We start from the raw sequence: 15,603 nt of genomic DNA, 5'->3' as shown, positions 1-15,603 counted from the left end.
CTTCTAATATGTTCCTTCCTAATATGACTCTACAAAGGATTATTGATTCATGTTTCCAAGGTGAAATTCACTTTAATATAGAAACTACCACCTGAAGAGTACTACTCTTGGAGATATTGATTATTTAAAAAATGCCATACCCAAATCAATATACTGTCTTAAGTACTGGAGTTTGTGAATATTGCCTTATCTTTGAATATCTCAAGACCTTCTGAGGAAGGATTTTTATTCTGATTTCTTATATGGGACATAATTATTTTTAAAAAGATTAAAATAAAATAATTGTGAAGTCCTTAATAGTGTTCATTTGCTGTAAAGACAAGTTTCTTTGATAAATGATGAGAAGTGCAATTATCTGTGGGTATAATATTATGTTTTAGAATGTAGATAAGTATTATGCTGGTCTAGTAAAAATCGTAGTCATAGGTTCTCTTCTAAAACCCATGACCCTAATAATACCTGGTAGTTTCCTTGGTTTCTATTACCAGGAAGGATTTCCCTCTTCATACCTGGGCCTTAAGTCCAACTAGACAGTCATCTGTCACTGCCAATATCAGTGACACCAGTGTCCACTTAGGAACGTCTGACCATTCTGCTCATTGTTGTGGTTCATGAGTTCTCAGCAGGATAAGTCTATTGAACACTTCCCTCCCTGACAAAGTGCATAGCACTTTCAGGACTGTGGAATCTAAATCAAAGGAAGGAGTCTTTCAGATTAATACCAGCTCCAGTCATCTGAGTCCTGTATCTAAAATCTTTAGGAACAGGGACTTACATTCAATCTCTGATAAGCAATGTAGGACAAAACAGTAGCCAATATTATTTGGGGAGTAACTTGAAATAACATGGCCAATGGCTCACACAGATGTCTCCCATATTTGTCATTGGAGTTTTTGTTAGTAAGTCAATGACTCCTGTGAGAAAAATGGCTAGTTTAAGTGGCATAAATTAATTTAGTATATCTACACATAGTAAATATGTAGAAATTTAATATACCATATGTGTATGTATGTATGCTCACGTGTATGTAATAAACTTGTGTGTTTATTATATACAAATAATAAAAAATAATAGTAAATAGAATATAATGAATCCTTAAGATTTTAGAAAATAAACTTGGTTATTTGTCCCTTTTTTCTTTCCTCAATAGAGTTATATTCTTGCTTTCCGCATTTCCAATTTCAAATTACGTATATCCCAGTATTTCCCTCTCAAGTCTCCCTCTACAGTCCTTTTGTACCTTCCTGGTATGTGTGTGTTTTCTCCGTGTTATAGACTACCATCTAAAGATTGGTGCTAGGGACAGCAGATGACAGAGAGTATGCATCAAGGGTCTTTCTAAGTGTGAGTCTGGGTGTTATTACTCATCACCACTTCCAGATTCATACATGCATCTATTTGCCTTCAGGTTTCATGATTTCACTTTTCTGACAGCTAAAATATATATTTTATTTTGCATATGCACACATGTTCATTGGTCATTGCTTATTGAAGTATATTCTGGTTGTTTCCATTTCCTGGATACTATGAAAGAGCAGCACTATACACTTCTGATTAAGTATCTGATTAAGTATCCATTCAGCATATGCCAAGGAATATTAGTACTGGATCATAGAATACTTTTTTTTAGCATTTGGGGGATTTTTCCATACTAATTTCTAGAGTTATTACACCCATCTGCATTCCTACCAAGAGCTGAATTGGGGCTCACTTTTTCAGACATCCCAATCAGCATTTATTGTAAACTATATTGTTTAACTTAGATAATTTGCCTCGATTGAGATGAAACTTCGAAATGATTTTAGTTTACACTTCCTTACTTACAAAGGATACTGAACACTTTTTGAGTTCTTAGCCACTTTTATTTCTTCTATTGAGGACTCTTCTTTACATTCATAGTTCATTTTTAATAGTTGGTCATTTATTTTTCTGGATCATTTCTTTTTGTATTCTGAATATCAATCTTCCCTCACATGTACAGCTGGAAAATATCTCTTATTCTGTTGGCTTGTCTTCAATCAATTGATTATTTCCTTAGTTTTTATCAGAAGCTCTTTAGCTTGATGAAGTCCTGTTGGTCAATTGTTAAGCTAGAAATTCAGCTATGACACTTGGTCTCCTAGAAATGACTGAATATACAATCTCAAATAAGGACAAAATCAGTAGTCATTACTAACACAGAGGGAGAATATCACACAGGATCTCACTTGTATACAACAAGCAAACAAAATACAAGAGGTAACTAATGATTACTGTTGAAGGCAGACTAACCTCTCCCAGTGATTTGCCATGCAAATTATTATTAGCCAATGAAAGTGGTCCTTGAAATCACATACCTAAAAAGAAATGAAAAATAGACTCAGCCTGTTGAGTCTCCCTCTGTGTGTGTGTCTGTCTGTCTGTCTTTCTGTCTGTGTATGTAACAATATTTATCAAAGAAAATATAACAAACCACTTAGAGTGAGAGTGCGGTGAGTTAGGAGAGAAGGTGCATGGGAGAAGTTGGAGGGAAGCGAAGGAGTAAGTGATGTAATTATATTTTTATTAACATATATCAAAATAAACTAAATAAAATAAAAATTACAAAGATAACTTGGAGAAAAAGAGAAACACAGAGAAAAGGAGTCCCTATACTATAGTGTGGAGACAAAACCACACACATATCAAACATTACCCAGAGACACAGGGAATGAATTTAACTCTAGAGTTTTGGCAAAGAAAGATGCTGTGCTGACATTTTCAGTCTTCTTTTTGACGGGACAGTTATAACAGCCTTATGTGATTGTTAAATTTGATTTGTTGTTGAGATGTATTCTTTTGTTTTCCACGTGGAGAGGTTTAATGAGAGAAGAGGAGGGGAGAAGCAAAGGCCAGCTGTGAGCACATGGAGGGAAGGCGGGATGAGGAGAGAAGGGACAGGGGTAAAGAACGAACTGGAAGAGGAAGAGGAAGAGGACGAGATATATTCTTAATATTTATTATATTTATTATATTCTTAATAGTTATTGTTGACCTAAAACCCACTGTGTAGACAAGGCAGGCCTCGAGTTCATTGAGATCTTCTTGTCTCTGCCTCCTGAGTGAGAGAGAGAGAGAGAGTAAAAGAAGTTTTCCACATGCACAATTCAACCTTGAGTATTTACTCTAGTGCTCCTATCAGTAAGACAGATTCCTTAGTGTAGGTACCTTTTTGCTTCTACCTGTGACTAACTGAACATGGAAGTCCAGACATTTCTAACTCAGAAGTTGGATCAACTGAAAAATTTTGATGGAAAAAAATTACACCTTAACTAGTTGGTAAAAAGATGAACCCCATCCAATTATGCTTCCTTAGAACTTAGACTCAATATCTAAATTTTGAGATGAAAAGATTCTAAATAACTGAATTGACAATGTCACATGTTTTCTATAAAGTTTTAAATGACCTGGATAATTTTATCTAAACTTGTACATTCCTACTCTTCACTCTGTTGTCTCTTTGATGTTTCTCAAATGTCCCAAACCATAGCCTACGTCCAAGATTTTGTATCCATAAAGAACCTAACACACTTCCTCCTAAATTTTAGGTAAATTTTGCCTCCTAATAAAAATTTACTTCTTGCAATTATAATTCCCTGGCTTGATAGAAATTTTATAGCTATAATCTATCTATATATGTATCAATCTATCTATCATCTATCAATCTACCCATCTATGTATCTATTCTTATTTATTGATTGATTGTACTCATATAAACCTAAGAGAGCCAGTTCATGTTCTACCTCTCAATAAAGGTATATGGTCTTTCTTTTTTTGCCTCATCTCTCCTCTTATACATTCTAAACAATACAAATTTTTCTTCAATAAAATATAGAAAAAGTAAGACACCTTGACAACCAATATTTTTGATGAAATTTTATCCTATAAACAAGACTTTTTTGTAAACTCCATCAGAGTGGATTCATATGTTTGTGAAATTGGATATAAAAATTAAAACTTCCTTAAAACTTACTTCAAAGTGTTAATTCGTGTACTATCATAATTTTCTCAACTCCATTCTGAAACTAAATTAAGAATAATTTCAAGTAAACTGTAGAAGATCTGGTATTATGCTGGTAACTAAACATGAAAGAGTTAGGAGTGTTCAAGAGGTATACCCTGCTGTCTTCCTTTCTTTTAAAGGTAGGTTCAGAAAAAGACGGCTCCATGGCCACTTCTTCTATTTGAAATGCAGCCTTTTCTCATAGCTGACAACACAGCCACAAGAGCATTTTGCTGATATGATGACATAGTACCTTTTTCAAAGCCGCAGAGGAACTTCATTCTACATTCAACAGCCCAAAAATTAGTTTCAAACACTGTTCTCCAGCTCAGTTCCAATTTAAATTTCACCATATCTAATTCATATTTCCTCTGCTTAATATATGTATTTCACCTCCTTTCTTGTCATATATATATTGTCATAAATATATTGTTTAGAGTTATAAAATTGTTATGTTTTTGCTCTACCAAGTACGAAAATATCTATCAGATATTCCTAAAGAACTATTATAATTTTAACAGATAAGCAATTAAAGTTTTTGAAGCTGCTAGTAATAATTTATGGTAAACAGTAATAATAATATGGTAAATAGTAATCTATGGAATATGATTTTTTTATCAAATATGGCTCATCTGGTTGATCATGATTGTCTTAGGGTTTTACTGTGAACAAACACCATGACCAAAGCAACTCTTATAAGGATGGCATTTAATTGGGCCTAGCTTACAGGTTCGGAGGTTCAGTCCATTAGCATCAAGGTAGGAACATGGCAGCAGCCAGGAAGACATGGTGAAGGTAAATCTGAAAGGTCTTCATCTTCATTTGAAGGCCGCTAGTGCTTCCTTTTTCAGGCTGACTTCCAGGCAACTAGGTTGAGGGTCTTGAAGCCCAAGCCCACAGTGATACACCTATTCCAACAAGTCCACACCTCCAAATAGTGCCACTCCTAGGTTCAAGCATATTTAAACTATGAAAAAGATGATGTATAATTGTCAAAATTGAGCATTTAAAAAGAAGTATAAATGGGGATTTAGCTCAGTGGTAGAGCGCTTACCTAGGAAGCGCAAGGCCCTGGGTTCGGTCCCCAGCTCCGAAAAAAAAAAAAAAAAGAAGTATAAATTAAATAATGAAGGAAAATAAGAAAAGTGTTTAATAGAAATAAGTAGCAAGTAAGGAGGAATAGATACCAAAGTTTTATACCCCTCCTTCGGTTCACTGAATTATATTTTATTAATTCTCAGAACAATGGTTTCTATAAGGGTTGGAGGAGCTTAACTTAGTTTGATGGTTTCTCATTTTTTCTGGTGTGAACAGAGAAAAGAAATGTGGATGCCAAATTCTAATAAAGAAATTAACAAATAGAAATTAAGAAATTAATAATACTGCAGTTAGAAAGTGGATCAAGGACCTCCACATCAAACCAGACACACTCAAACTAATAGAAGAAAAACTAGGGAAGCATCTGGAACACATGGGCACTGGAAAAAATTTCCTGAACAAAACACCAATGGCTTATGCTCTAAGATCAAGAATTGACAAATGGGATCTCATAAAACTGCAAAGCTTCTGTAAGGCAAAGGACACTGTGGTTAGGACAAAACGGCAACCAACAGATTGGGAAAAGATCTTTACCCACCCTACAACAGATAGAGGCCTTATATCCAAAATATACAAAGAACTCAAGAAGTTAGACCGCAGGGAAACAAATAACCCTATTAAAAAAATGGGGTTCAGAGCTAAACAAAGAATTCACAGCTGAGGAATGCCGAATGACTGAGAAACACCTAAAGAAATGTTCAACATCTTTAGTCATAAGGGAAATGCAAATCAAAACAACCCTGAGATTTCACCTCACACCAGTGCGATTGGCTAAGATCAAAAACTCAGGTGACAGCAGATGCTGGCGAGGTTGTGGAGAAAGAGGAACACTCCTCCATTGTTGGTGGGATTGCAGACTGGTAAAACCATTCTGGAAATCAGTCTGGAGGTTCCTCAGAAAATTGGACATTGAACTGCCTGAGGATCCAGCTATACCTCTCTTGGGCATATACCCAAAAGATGCCTCAACATATAAAAGAGACACGTGCTCCACTATGTTCATCGCAGCCTTATTTATAATAGCCAGAAAATGGAAAGAACCCAGATGCCCTTCAACAGAGGAATGGATACAGAAAATGTGGTACATCTACACAATGGAATACTACTCAGCTATCAAAAACAACGAGTTTATGAAATTCGTAGGCAAATGGTTGGAACTGGAAAATATCATCCTGAGTGAACTAACCCAATCACAGAAAGACATACATGGTATGCACTCATTGATAAGTGGCTATTAGCCCAAATGCTTGAATTACCCTAGATCCCTAGAACAAACGAAACTCAAGACGGATGATCAAAATGTGAATGCTTCACTCCTTTAAATGAGGAAAAAGAATACCCTTGGCAGGGAAGGGAGAGGCAAAGATTAAAACAGAGACTGAAGGAACACCCATTCAGAGCCTGTCCCACATTTGGCCCATACATATACAGCCACCCAATTGGACTAGATGGATGAAGCAAAGAAGTGCAGACCGACAGGAGCCGGATGTAGATCGCTCCTGAGAGACACAGCCAGAATACAGCAAATACAGAGGCGAATGCCAGCAGCAAACCACTGAACTGAGAATAGGTCCCCTATTGAAGGAATCAGAGAAAGAACTGGAAGAGCTTGAAGGGGCTCGAGACCCCAAAAGTACAACAATGCCAAGCAACCAGAGCTTCCAGGGACTAAGCCACTACCTAAAGACTATACATGGACTGACCCTGGACTCTGACCCCATAGGTAGCAATGAATATCCTAGTAAGAGCACCAGTGGAAGGGGAAGCCCTGGGTCCTGCTAAGACTGAACCCCCAGTGAACTAGTCTATGGGGGGAGGGCGGCAATGGTGGGAGGGTTGGGAGGGGAACACCCATAAGGAAGGGGAGGGGGGAGGGGGATGTTTGCCCGGAAACCGGGAAAGGGAATAACACTCGAAATGTATATAAGAAATACTCAAGTTAATAAAAAAAAAAAAAAAAGAAAAAAAAAAGGAAAAAAAAAAAAGAAAGTGATCATGGGCAAGGTAAGTAGGTGATACAATGTGCTTTCTATTCTATAAACTTCTTAATGAGCAGACTTAGTGAGACACACTTGAACTAGCCCAGTCTGAATTTTCCAAAGTGAAATACAGTCAGTCTCTAGAAGCAAGCATCTAGTCACTAGTTTACTATGTTAGGTATAGTACAAAGCAAGCAAAACAACAAAGAAACAACCCAACAACAAAATGAGATTTGGGAGGGTGTAGAGCCAAGTTCTAGATCAGGGCAGGGAGTATCATAGAAGTTAAGGTCTACTGTACAGAAGAAAGCACATGCCTGCTACTGTGAATCTGGCCAAGGACTCAGGTTGGGTTATGGCGTCTACAACTTTCCTCTAAATCTCTACCTCTATATGCACAGGAAAGCACAGATTTTAGCCTCATCTACCCTGTGCCTTTGTGTAGCAGACAGGGATTGATGCCGAGGCACATGCTGTGTGGAGAATAAAGTACTATGATTGTGATCAACTGAAACGGGAGAGCTGTACTTACACTGACCAGGATATACTTGCGTACTTAGAGAAAGAAGATGCCAGGAATTTGGAAAAGAGCATGCAGAGGTATCTGAAAGCTCTGGAGGGAGAAAACAGAGCCAACTGATGGAATTCCATTAATAATCTCAAAATATGAAAGAAACAATATGAAAACTTACAACAAAAGTCTAAGATGTTGGGAGACAGGAAGGTGAATCTGAGTAATGCAAAGAAAAAGAGTTAGGTATGCAAAAGTTCAAATTACACTATAAGCATTTATGACACTTGAAAAATAATAGACTGCAATCATGTGAGAAAATTCTAAAGAATTAATTAAAAAAAAAATTGGTTGTCCTTCTGGCAATAGGCAAAGGGACACCTTGTTATTGGTGTTGTTCTTATATCAGTCAGAGGCAGAGCAGATGGTAGTCCTTGGTTCATCCTAGCTTGATGCCTGGCTTGGTGGCCAAAGCTGTCTTATGCCTAGGACTAATAAATATCAAATCAAATCAAATCAAATCAAATTCAGGCGGCACAGTGCAGCAGGAAGAAGAAAGATACTTTTGGACCACCCCTAGACTTGCCCTCCAGCTCATGGCATGGGTGAGCAGAGTCATAGACACCTGCTTTCTGTCACACGACACAGCGTAAAGGATATCACCCAAAGACCTACAGTCACTTGGCCAGCTTGCAGCTGGAGTCATTAAAATTAGAAAGCATGTGGTGATCAGATGTAAGAAAGAGAGGTGGAGCGCTTGAGTGCCATGAAGAGAGATGGAACTGGAGATTCAAGGGTAGAGAGGACGGGCATGTCCTAGAGCCATGATGAGGTCCCAGCCTGAGCTGCTGCTGAGGGCCATGTCTGAATCTATTGTTGTGCAACAGCAGGAGTCTGTGTCAATTTCTGTGGCTCTTATTATTACTACAGAACATGGATGCCCCTGCTGGTTACAGCTGCCAGCCAGCGACAATGTTGAGGGCTATGCTTTACTCACCTCCCCTGTCACTAGATCATCTCTCACTGATGATAATGGGAGAGTAGGGCCTACACTTCACCTGAATAGCATAATGGAACTGACCCTGGTGGCTGGAGTGCAGGTGAACCAGCCCTGAGGGCTAGAGCTAGGGAGAAGTGGCCCAGCCACTCAATCGCCCTGAAGTGGCATCGGTGCGAGTATGATGTTGCCCCCTCCTCACCTTGACACTCGCTACATGCAACAGTGGTCAAGAGCTGGTCCTAGGTCGAGGTCATGAGAGCAGGAGAGCTGTCCTTGTCCCTCACCAGCTACAGCACTTGGGAGAGTGGTCCTTGCATCTTGCCTGGACAGTACAGTAGTGCTGACCATGGTCCAGGAGGAATAGATCAGGCAGCTCTGAAGACAGAACAAGAGTGAACTGGCTCTGCGACATGTCTGTCTTGGGGTAGCCTGGTTTGGAGGGAGATGCCATCTGTTTACTCATTCTTTACCATCTGAGGCAATTGGGAGAGCTGATCCTGAGGTCATGAGAGTGGGAAAGTTAGCCCTGCCCCCTCACTTCCTGTAGCACTGGAGAGGAATGTCCTACATCTAGCCTGGGCAATACAATGAAACTGACCCTGATGGCAAACGCAAAGGTGGGCCATTCTTGAGGGTGAGAGCAGGATGCATCCTGCCAAAGTCAGCATTGCGTACGCGGGGGGTCTGGGGGTGTCCAGCAGGAGCAGTACTAGAGAGTTTACCCTCATGATACAGAGCAGGGAGAGCTGACAGGCTGGCTACTTCAGCCACCACCCAGGTCCAGATCCAGGGCTCTGAATTAGCCCACTCCAAAAGCAAGTCATTTGCAAATGGTTGGGATTTGTGAAAGGGCCAGTCCTGGTGTTCCAAACCTGCAGGACCACCAAGACACAGGGCAACAAAAAGAAAATTGGGAGAAGTCCGGATGGTATCACAGAAACCAGTATCTGGCACCAGACCAAAGAATCATTGCAAGTGATGATATGTGGGCAGAGAGATATACTATGGGACACACTGTGACGTTCTTTAGCTTCTACAATTTTTATGTGTTGTTTGTGTGTTGCATGTGTCTTTTACTTTCATGGGGAAGGTTGCAAGGATTAAGCTGAGGGAATGGGGAGATGAGCAGGATTGGAATATGATATGAAACTCAAAAGAATCAATTAAAAGTTAACCTCTTGGAGGCAAGGGATGAGGAACTGTGAGACAGGGGACTGAGGGGGCAAATTTGTTATCATTAGTATTATATAGACATTGACAAAGGAAGATATTAACTTAAATATATTTTGTGAAGAGACATTTCTTAAAGTAATTATAAAAATATCTAACCCACCCAAATAGAAAGGAAGAAATCAATGTATACCAATATGTCATGCATAATTAATATAACCCACTTATGCACCACAAACACATGTGCAGTGTGAAATCATAATTTATTACCAAAGAAAAGGGATAGACAGCAAATGTAGCATTAAACAGCATAAGCATTTGGAAAATAGTACAAATTACAAACAACATTACAATTCCTTTGAAGTAAATTCATCATAACATTATCTATTTCTATCTTAAATATCCCCATCTCTCTCTAAAGAGATAAGTTCATTATTTTATGTTTGTGTTAGATCCTTGTTTGAAATATGTTGCCAAAGAATTTTGTTTTATTTTCATTATAATGTTGCATTGATTATATAAACACTTATTATTTATTACTTTCATACTCATTTTTCCATTATAGACCCAACACAGTATGTTTCTTGCTTTTATGTATAAAGATATTTTGCCGGCTTATATGTCTGTGCATGAGACATATTCTGTGTGGCCAGAAGGGGTTGCTGTAGTCCTTAGAAATGCATCACAGATGGTGATGAGCTACCATGTAAGTGCTCATAACTGAACCTGGGTCCTTGAGAAGAGCAAAAAATGCTCTTAACCACTGAATTATCTTTTTAGCCCTTTATCAGCCTTCCCTACATTTGGATTCTTGTTCCTACATAAACCAACAGATGAATAAATATGCAAGGCGGTACTAAATATGGCAAGGATAATTAAGAAATATCAAAGAAAAGAAGTAGAAGCTCTCTTATCACTCTAACTTTTGTTTGAGTGATATCACTTGTTACATCACTATAAAATTAATGGTCTGTAATCTTAAATCTTCATTATTTGTAGAACTGGATTTACTGGGATCTTGATTAGCATTCTCTTTTGAGACAGCTGCAGAGGAAGCCTTTATGTAAATACTGACTCAGGTCAGCTATTAATAATCCAAACTCTTCCTGGAATAGTAAAGAAAGGTGTTTTTCTTCACTTGTGCCTTGAATGTTTGTTTAATTTTATTCCTGTGTTGTTTGTCTTGGCTCATTTTTTAGAGATTATGGAAAGCCAGGTATGGTAGAGGAACATCCCAGAGCCTGTGGATCTATAACAAAAGTATTATTTATACTTAAGACAGGAGTTGAGAGATGAGAGAAAGAAAATATGTACACCCTGAATCCATAATTCACTGTATGTGAAAGAAAAATTAACATCAGTTTACTACTAAAAGAAGATCTGAGTCAAACTTTTAGAAATAAAAGTGACTTAGAATGTATATGAAGAAAAATGAAAAGTTTCATTTACTTAAAGTTTGACTTGAGACTTAAGCTCTGCATGTAAAATAGTGAGAGAGTCAGTAGTGCAAAATGTAAAAAAGATTTAATAAGATAAAAGTCAGAGTACAAGTCAAACTTACATGTTAGAGCACCTGTCTTCTTAATGCTTTCATCATCCAAGGAGCATGATTGATTCCAGTACATTTCCAACAGTTTAGATGAAAGCATGTATCAGGCTTTGAAGTAACTCTGCACAAGTAGCATTTCCAAAATGAAATGATGGATTCCCCCTTAGCTGTCATGAGAACTATTATAATTATAACTGAGCATGTAGCAGAGTTCATAAAAAGAAATAAAAATAAAGATAAAAATAAAAATACAGATAAGCTTACAAATTATTGGTTTAGTTCAATATTTACCCTGGTAACTTTTTAAATATATTTATAATCAGTATACAAAATATATAATCAATAGTAATTAATGTAATATATGAATCTAAAAATCTTATGCCATATGTTTCTTTGTGTCATATATTTATTTTGATATAACAATCTCATAAGAGGGGGGTATTAATTTGATTTGATTTTTCAATGAATTACTTTGTTTATTTACATTCCAAATGTTAACCTCCATTCCTGCTCCTCCTCCCAGAGTTCTTTACCCCATTCTCCCCTTTACCTTTGAGAGGGTGCTCCCCACCCACATTGCTCCAGCTCCACCTCACACCCTCCAGCATCCCTCTTCCCTGAGGTATCAAGTCTGTACAGAATTAGGCACATCATCTCCCACTGAGACCAGACAAGGCAGTCTGCTGCTACATATGTGCCAGAAGGCCAGAGATCATCCCATGTATGCTCATTTGGTTGGTGACTTCGTCTCTGATAGCTGTTAGCGATCTGGGTTGGTTGATACTCTTGTTCTCCCTATAGGATGGTCATCCCATTAAGCTCCTTTAATCCTTCCCCTAATACTTCCATAGACCTCCTCAACCTTAGTCAATGGTTAGCTGTAAGTATCTGAATTCTGGTACATTCTCTCAGAGGTCAGCCATGCTAGGCTCCAGTCTGCAAGCCCAATACGGAATCAGTAATGCGTTGATTTGGTGCCTGAACATGGGATTGGTCCCAAGTTAGGCCAGTCACTGGATGGCGTTTCCTTTAGTCTCTGTTCCATTTTGTCCCTGCATTTTCTTAAATTAGGAACAATTTTGGGTCAATTTTGTGAAGGTAGGTAGATTGTTGCATCCCTCGACTGGGGTTCTGTCTATCTACTGGAGGTGATCTTTTCCCATTTCATCACCCCACAGTTGAGCATTCCTATTGGGTCCTGGGAACCTCTTACATCCCTGGTCTCTGGAACTTTCTAGAGGTTCCCCACTTCCCAACGCCCTAACAGCTGAATATTTCTATTTATTCTTCTAGTCCTTTAGGTTTTTCTCCTGCCTTCCTGATACCTGATCCTGTCCCCACCCTCAGTCCCCTACTCCTCTCCTCTCCTACCCAGGTCTCTCCCTCCTTCTTCCTCCTGTGATTATTTTCTTCCCCCTTCGAAGTGCGATTGAAGCATCCTCACTTGGGACTTCCATCTGGTTAAACTTCATATAGGGAAATTCACCAATTCTGAACATGTATGGCCCAAATGCAAGAGCACTTTAAAAGAAACTTTACTGATGTTCAAAATACACATTGAACCTCACACAATAATAACGGGAGAGTTCAACACCTCACTCTCACCAATGAAACAGTCAATGAAACAGAAACTAAATAGAGATAGATTGAAATTAATATAAGTTATGAACCAAATGGATTTAAGAGATATAGAGAGAGAGCATTTAACCCAAAAACAAAAGAATATGCCTTCTTCTCAGCTCCTCAGGGAACCCTCTCCCAAACTGAACATATAATTGGACACAAAACAAGCCAACAGATACAAGAAGATTAAAATAACCCCATGCATCCTATGAGATCACCATGGACTGAGGCCGGAGTTCAACAGCAACAAAAACAACAGAAATACCACATACTCATGGGCAACTGAACAACTTTCAACTCAATGATAACTTGTTATGATTCTTATTCTCAAATTCCTATTTTAATCAACAGATACAATATATGTATCTGTCTACAGGTATAAAAAATCTTTATAGAAATAAAAATTGTCTGGAAACCAAGGAATGTAATCATTTTGTGTTATAGCAGAACTTGAAGTTTGAAGTACCCATCTTCAATATTTTATGCTAAAGGGTAATTATGATGTGTTTAGTTTGCATAAGAGAAGTAGTTCATCAGATAAAGATAGAAGAGAAATATCTAAATGTCCTTTTGTCTTAAAAAAAGATGCTACTCCCTTTAAATTAATGCAAGATTAACCCTGTGTCCTAGGTCTAACCGCATGTAGAAGTCAATCTCAAGAAGTTGGTTTGGAAAAGATGAAGGGCATCCAAATGTATTAAGTATTCAAGGCTGTGATTACCTGGATGCATTTGTTTATATGGTCCCAATAAGAAACTGTAAATGTGTTAAAAAATAATAAAAAAGAAATCCCTAAGATGACATTATGAGACAAGGAACCTCCAAAGTTGTCATTGAGTTCATTTTCTATTGGTCACCTACTGCTGGGTGTGCAGACTGCCCTTAAGAGTAGTTTGCTTCTCCAGTGATACTACCTTATTGAAAACTAATTATCATTCACAAGTAGTTATGAACTTAAAATAGCCTCTGGGTCGGGGATTTGGGTGTGTGCCCACTTCTTTCATTTCTAGGACCTCAGTTAGTGCAAGCCCATGCATGCCCTGTGGATCCATTCAGACCCTGTGCATCCTGCCTTGGTCTAAATCCCTGTGAGTTCATATGTGCATGAACCATTTTGATTTAGAGGGCCTTGTTTTCTTGTTCCTCTATCTCCTCTGATTCTAACATTCTTTCTGCCACCTATACCACAGGGTTCCCTGAGTTCTGAGGAGGAGGGGTTTGATGGAAATAAGCCTTTTAGCTCACAGTGTTGTAGGATCTTTTCATTCTCAGGGTAATGGCTGGCTATAGGTCTCTATACCACTTTCCAACCACTGCAAATGTATGCTTTTCTGATGATGGATGAACGAGGCACAGATCTATGAGAATAACAGATTATTATTAGAGCTATTTTATTGCTACCTTTAGATGTTGTTCTTTTATAAACAAAAAATCTCCCAGATCCCAGGGCTATCTAGAGTTAAGCAGTGTGGAGTATGGGTTCCAGTTCACAGAGTAGGTCTTAAGTCAAACCAGGTATTGGTTGGTTACCCCTACAAGATTTGTATCACCATCGCAGTAGCATATCCTGCAGGCAGGATACCAATGTAGACCAAAGGATTTGTAGCTTTCTTGGTGTTTATGGTTCTCTTTTGATACTGTGTAAAGTAGAGAGTACCTTCCAGTACCAGAGATGACAGTATGTAGAGATGAAGGCTATGCATTAATTTGACTTATTTTTTATTTTCTTTTTTTTTACTTTTTTTCTCCATCTTTATTAAATTGGGTACTTCTTATTTACATTTTTTGTTGTTGTTGTTAATCTTTATTAACTTGAGTATTTCTTATTTACATTTCGATTGTTATACCCCTTCCCGGTTTCTGGGCCAACATCCCCCTAACCCCTCCCCCTCCCCTTCTATATGGGCTTTCCCTCCCCATCCTCCCCCCATTACCACCCTCCCCCCAACAATCACGTTTACTGGGGGTCCAGTCTTGGCAGGACCAAGGGCTTCCACTTCTACTGGAACCCTTACTAGGCTATTCATTGTTACCTATGCAGTTGGAGCCCAGGGTTAGTCCATGTGTAGTCTCTGTGTAGTGGCTTAGTCCCTGGAAGCTCTGGTTGGTTAGCATTGTTGTTCATATGGGGTCTCAAGCCCCTTCACCTCTTTCAGTCCTTTCTCTGATTCCTTCAACAGGAGTCTCATTCTCAGTTCAGTGGTTTGTTGCTGGCATTCACCTATGTATTTGCCATATTCTGGTAAAATTTATCTCTTTTTACTCTATAGATCCTTTTTATAAATGTCACAGCTTACACTTGGGTTATTTTATCTGATTCCTGAGTGCAAAGTTGTGGGTCTTTGGTATCCACCTTTTTCTTGTGTTTTCTAGTGTGCTAATTTCCTTTTGTTTACTTTGTCCTACTTTGGCGTATCTGTTTTTATCTTATATTATTTTACTATTATTCCTTAAAAGTCTCTGTTTTCTAATGAAAGACAGTAAGGTGATAGTGACTAGTCTTGATTGTGGTAGCCTGTGGCAAAGTTCCTCACTTAGCTGCTCTGTCAGGTGGCTGTGTACAGATGGGAATCAAGTCAAAAGATCACCCCATTGGCCCTTCTCCCTTATTGGGACCCATAACCTATCCAAGCTACATCCACCAGCTGTGGA

At 38.4% G+C, this 15,603-nt stretch overlaps 1 protein-coding gene and 1 non-coding gene across 3 annotated transcripts in view; one reads left to right on the top strand and one right to left on the bottom strand.

Moving 5' to 3' along the window:
* The window catches only part of Galntl6 (polypeptide N-acetylgalactosaminyltransferase-like 6), a 1,251,036-nt gene that overhangs the window by 1,098,519 nt on the left and 136,914 nt on the right, over window positions 1-15,603 (bottom strand). The gene's annotated exons all lie outside the window — the stretch shown is intronic.
* On the top strand, window positions 7,964-8,107 carry LOC120097591 (small nucleolar RNA SNORA48). Its single transcript, XR_005495161.1, has one exon. It is a non-coding gene; the product is annotated as a small nucleolar RNA SNORA48 (small nucleolar RNA).

Source organism: Rattus norvegicus, chromosome 16 (assembly GCF_036323735.1).
Source record: "Rattus norvegicus strain BN/NHsdMcwi chromosome 16, GRCr8, whole genome shotgun sequence".
Lineage (NCBI taxonomy): Eukaryota > Metazoa > Chordata > Mammalia > Rodentia > Muridae > Rattus > Rattus norvegicus.
Note: the sequence above shows the minus strand (reverse complement) of the source record. Positions and strands in the feature narration are given on the sequence as shown.